Source organism: Coenobita brevimanus, chromosome 86 (genome assembly GCF_032717465.1).
Source record: "Coenobita brevimanus isolate Jiangsu-jjx chromosome 86, ASM3271746v2, whole genome shotgun sequence".
NCBI lineage: Eukaryota > Metazoa > Arthropoda > Malacostraca > Decapoda > Coenobitidae > Coenobita > Coenobita brevimanus.
Genome location: NC_137039.1, coordinates 6,860,357 through 6,866,656, shown reverse-complemented (window position 1 = coordinate 6,866,656; position 6,300 = coordinate 6,860,357).

The following is a 6,300-nucleotide window of genomic DNA, read 5'->3' as shown; positions in this document are numbered from 1 at the left end:
AGTAACGGTTAACTTTTGTATTAGGCAGTAGGAAATACAGACAGAGGGAGACAGTTCCAGAGTTGACCTGTTGCATAAATGAAGGACTGGGAGTAACGGTTAACTTTTGTATTAGGCAGTAGGAAATACAGACAGAGGAGACAGTTCCAGAGTTGACCTGTTGCATAAATGAAGGACTGGGAGTAACGGTTAACTCTTGCATTAGGCAGCAGGAAATACAGACAGAGGGGAGACAGTTCCAGAGTTATTCATTATAATGAAGGACTGGGAGTATTAGGCAGCAGAGGAGACAGTTCCAGAGTTGACCTGTTGCATAAATGAAGGACTGGGAGTAACGGTTAACTCTTGCATTAGGCAGCAGGAAATACAGACAGAGGGAGACAGTTCCTGAGTTGACCTGTTGCATTAATGAAGTTCTGGTAGTAACGGTTAACTCTTGCATTAGGCAGCAGGAAATACAGACAGAGGGAGACAGTTCCAGAGTTGACCTGTTGCATAAATGAAGGACTGGGAGTAACGGTTAACTTTTGTATTAGGCAGTAGGAAATACAGACAGAGGGAGACAGTTCCAGAGTTGACCTGTTGCATAAATGAAGGACTGGGAGTAACGGTTAACTTTTGTATTAGGCAGTAGGAAATACAGACAGAGGGAGACAGTTCCAGAGTTGACCTGTTGCATAAATGAAGGACTGGGAGTAACGGTTAACTCTTGCATTAGGCAGTAGGAAATACAGACAGAGGGAGACAGTTCCAGAGTTGACCTGTTGCATAAATGAAGGACTGGGAGTAACGGTTAACTTTTGTATTAGGCAGTAGGAAATACAGACAGAGGGAGACAGTTCCAGAGTTGACCTGTTGCATAAATGAAGGACTGGGAGTAACGGTTAACTCTTGCATTAGGCAGTAGGAAATACAGACAGAGGGAGACAGTTCCAGAGTTGACCTGTTGCATAAATGAAGGACTGGGAGTAACGGTTAACTTTTGTATTAGGCAGTAGGAAATACAGACAGAGGGAGACAGTTCCAGAGTTGACCTGTTGCATAAATGAAGGACTGGGAGTAACGGTTAACTTTTGTATTAGGCAGTAGGAAATACAGACAGAGGGAGACAGTTCCAGAGTTGACCTGTTGCATAAATGAAGGACTGGGAGTAACGGTTAACTTTTGTATTAGGCAGTAGGAAATACAGACAGAGGGAGACAGTTCCAGAGTTGACCTGTTGCATAAATGAAGGACTGGGAGTAACGGTTAACTCTTGCATTAGGCAGTAGGAAATACAGACAGAGGGAGACAGTTCCAGAGTTGACCTGTTGCATAAATGAAGGACTGGGAGTAACGGTTAACTTTTGTATTAGGCAGTAGGAAATACAGACAGAGGGAGACAGTTCCAGAGTTGACCTGTTGCATAAATGAAGGACTGGGAGTAACGGTTAACTTTTGTATTAGGCAGTAGGAAATACAGACAGAGGGAGACAGTTCCAGAGTTGACCTGTTGCATAAATGAAGGACTGGGAGTAACGGTTAACTCTTGCATTAGGCAGTAGGAAATACAGACAGAGGGAGACAGTTCCAGAGTTGACCTGTTGCATAAATGAAGGACTGGGAGTAACGGTTAACTTTTGTATTAGGCAGTAGGAAATACAGACAGAGGGAGACAGTTCCAGAGTTGACCTGTTGCATAAATGAAGGACTGGGAGTAACGGTTAACTTTTGTATTAGGCAGTAGGAAATACAGACAGAGGGAGACAGTTCCAGAGTTGACCTGTTGCATAAATGAAGGACTGGGAGTAACGGTTAACTTTTGTATTAGGCAGTAGGAAATACAGACAGAGGGAGACAGTTCCAGAGTTGACCTGTTGCATAAATGAAGGACTGGGAGTAACGGTTAACTCTTGCATTAGGCAGTAGGAAATACAGACAGAGGGAGACAGTTCCAGAGTTGACCTGTTGCATAAATGAAGGACTGGGAGTAACGGTTAACTTTTGTATTAGGCAGTAGGAAATACAGACAGAGGGAGACAGTTCCAGAGTTGACCTGTTGCATAAATGAAGGACTGGGAGTAACGGTTAACTCTTGCATTAGGCAGTAGGAAATACAGACAGAGGGAGACAGTTCCAGAGTTGACCTGTTGCATAAATGAAGGACTGGGAGTAACGGTTAACTTTTGTATTAGGCAGTAGGAAATACAGACAGAGGGAGACAGTTCCAGAGTTGACCTGTTGCATAAATGAAGGACTGGGAGTAACGGTTAACTTTTGTATTAGGCAGTAGGAAATACAGACAGAGGGAGACAGTTCCAGAGTTGACCTGTTGCATAAATGAAGGACTGGGAGTAACGGTTAACTTTTGTATTAGGCAGTAGGAAATACAGACAGAGGGAGACAGTTCCAGAGTTGACCTGTTGCATAAATGAAGGACTGGGAGTAACGGTTAACTCTTGCATTAGGCAGTAGGAAATACAGACAGAGGGAGACAGTTCCAGAGTTGACCTGTTGCATAAATGAAGGACTGGGAGTAACGGTTAACTTTTGTATTAGGCAGTAGGAAATACAGACAGAGGGAGACAGTTCCAGAGTTGACCTGTTGCATAAATGAAGGACTGGGAGTAACGGTTAACTTTTGTATTAGGCAGTAGGAAATACAGACAGAGGGAGACAGTTCCAGAGTTGACCTGTTGCATAAATGAAGGACTGGGAGTAACGGTTAACTTTTGTATTAGGCAGTAGGAAATACAGACAGAGGGAGACAGTTCCAGAGTTGACCTGTTGCATAAATGAAGGACTGGGAGTAACGGTTAACTCTTGCATTAGGCAGTAGGAAATACAGACAGAGGGAGACAGTTCCAGAGTTGACCTGTTGCATAAATGAAGGACTGGGAGTAACGGTTAACTTTTGTATTAGGCAGTAGGAAATACAGACAGAGGGAGACAGTTCCAGAGTTGACCTGTTGCATAAATGAAGGACTGGGAGTAACGGTTAACTTTTGTATTAGGCAGTAGGAAATACAGACAGAGGGAGACAGTTCCAGAGTTGACCTGTTGCATAAATGAAGGACTGGGAGTAACGGTTAACTCTTGCAGCTTTGAACCTGTGGCGGGACTTGATCAACGACTTTTCTTTGCAACATCTAACATTTTTACTTCTGTGCAACATCTAACATTTTTACTTCTGTGCAACATCTAACATTTTTACTTCTGTGCAACATCTAACATTTTTACTTCTGTGCAACATCTAACATTTTTACTTCTGTGCAACATCTAACATTTTTACTTCTGTGCAACATCTAACATTTTTACTTTTCTTTGCAACATCTAACATTTTTACTTTTCTTTGCAACATCTAACATTTTTACGCCTTTTCTTTGCACCTTCTAACGTTTTCTTTATTTTTTCTTTCTCCACATTCAAAGACACAAGCAGGATTCTCGCGATCTCTGCTCCATTTCCAATTAGTCTCCTCCCGCTACGGAGTCACTCGCAAGACTCCTGTGTGACGCTCCTGCAACTGGGCAATGGATTTTATGATTCTTGGCTCCTACTCATAGTTTTCCATCTGCTCCCCTTCCAGCTGCAGACTCACTGGCATGACATAATTCCAGCTGCAGACTCACTGGCATGCTATTATTCCAGCTGCAGACTCACTGGCATGACATTATTCCAGCTGCAGACTCACTGGCATGCCATTATTCCAGCTGCAGACTCACTGGCATGCCATTATTCCAGCTGCAGACTCACTGGCATGACATTATTCCAGCTGCAGACTCACTGGCATGACATTATTCCAGCTGCAGACTCACTGGCATGACATTATTCCAGCTGCAGACTCACTGGCATGACATTATTCCAGCTGCAGACTCACTGGCATGACTCGCGTGAGGCTCCCCCATCTGTGTGTACATTTTTCCATCTGTTCCCCTTCCAGCTTCCAGCATTTTTTCCATCTGTTCTCCTTCCAGCTTCCAGCATTTTTCCATCTGTTCCCCTTCCAGCTTCCACTGGCATGACTCTCGCGTGAGGCTCCCCCATCTGTGTGTACATTTTTCCATCTGTTCTTCCAGCTTCCAGCATTTTTCCATCTGCTCCCCTTCCAGCTGCAGACTCACTGGCATGACTCTCGCGTGAGGCTCCCCCATCTGTGTGTACATTTTTCCATCTGTTCCCCTTCCAGCTTCCCCCATTTTTCCATCTGTTCCCCTTCCAGCTTCCAGCATTTTTCCATCTGTTCTCCTTCCAGCTTCCAGCATTTTTCCATCTGTTCTCCTTCCAGCTTCCAGCATTTTTCCATCTGCTCCCCTTCCAGCTGCAGACTCAGTGGCATGACTCTCGCGTGAGGCTCTCCCACCTGCGTCACCGTAAGGAGCACAAGCAGCTGCCCACCAACACGCTCTGGGCGCCGCGGTACTGGCTGCAGAATGCCTTGTTTGAGGATGCCTTTGCCTGCTTCAACGGGGCCACTGTCTTTACTTCCTTCCAGGCCCACAGGAATGGCAGTGGCCTCGTGGATGTTACTGATAGCTATGAAGGTAGGGGGATGAGAGACTGACTAGGAGAGTGTATGTGAGTGAGGTGGATGGGGAGATTGATAGTTATGAAGGTAGGGGAATGAGAGACTGAATAGAAGAGTGTGTGTGAGGTGGATGGGACAGTGGAAGACAAAGAATGTGATGGAGAGATGGAGTGGAGAGAGTGAGAGACTGACTAGAAGAGTGTGTGTGTGTGTGTGTGTGTGTGTGTGTGTGTGTGTGTGTGTGTGTGTGAAGACATATTAACAGTTATGAAGAATGGGGAATGAGAGACTGACTAGAAGAGTGTGTGTGAGGTGGATGGGACAGTGGAAGACAAAGAATGTGATGGACAGATGGAGTGGAGAGAGTGAGAGACTGACTAGAAGAGTGTGTGTGAGTGAGGTGGATGGGAACACTAGAAGACATATTGAGTTATGATGAATGGAGAATGAGAGACTGACTAGAAGAGTGTGTGTGAGGTGGATGGGGACAGTAGGAGGAGAAGACCAAGGATGATATGGAGCGATGGAGTGGAGAGAATGAGAGACTGACTAGAAGAGTGTGTGTGAGGTGGATGGGGACAGTAGGAGGAGAAGACCAAGGATGAGATGGAGGGATAGTGGAGAGAATGAGAGACTGACTAGAAGAGTGTGTGTGAGGTGGATGGGGACAGTAGGAGGAGAAGACCAAGGATGAGATGGAGGGATAAAATGGAAAGAATGAGAGACTGACTAGAAGAGTGTGTGTGAGGTGGATGGGGACACTTGGAGCAGACCAAGGATGAGATGGAGCGATGGAGTGGAGAGACATGAGAGACTGACTAGAAGAGTGCATGTGTGTAAGGTGGATGGGGACAGTAGGAGGAGAAGACCAAGGATGAGATGAAGGGACGAAGTGGAGAATGAGAGACTGACTAGAAGAGTGTGAGTGAGGTGGATGGGGACAGTAGTGTGTGTGTGTGTGTGTGTGTGTGTGTGTGTGTGTGTGTGTGTGTGTGTGTGTGTGTGTGTGCCTAATTAAGCCCTTCCCTATACTCTTTTCACCTTAACTTGGCCCAGATTTTCATGTTGCACATTATTTCACACAGCTCAATGGCAGAACAAGAGATTACTGTGGCTCTATATCCTTTCCATAGCACTTCTTCGTGACTAGCACCATATGGTAATGTTAATCTATTGTAACTATTCAGAATTTAAGATGGAGGAGGCAATTTTAGGCCAAGTTACAATGAAGGGAGTATAGCAGAGGTTGTTCCGAATTTGCCTACTATTGTTTTGTCCTAACCAGATTAGTGAGAGAAATATATCACTGGACTGAACAGGCAGGCTAATGGGGCAAGTCACATGATATATTAAGGCGCATATTGCCGTCATTTGAGAGGAGCCTCTGGAGTTACGTGGAGACACTCTGACAAATGAGGAAGTGAAGGAGCGTTGTGGTGTGGATGTGGATGTGATAGGAAGCGTTAGGAGAAACACACTGAGGTGGTTTGGCCATGTGGAGAGGATGGAGAGTGAGAGACTGACGAGGAGAGTGAATGTGTATGTGGAGTTACGTGGAGAGACAAACTGACAAATGAGGAAGTGAAGGAGCGTTGTGGTGTGGATGTGGATGTGATAGGAAGCGTTAGGAGAAACACACTGAGGTGGTTTGGCCATGTGGAGAGGATGGAGAGTGAGAGACTGACGAGGAGAGTGAATGTGTATGTGGAGTTACGTGGAGAGACAAACTGACAAATGAGGACGTGAAGGAGCGTTGTGGTGTCGTGTGGATGTGATAGGAAGCGTTAGGAGAA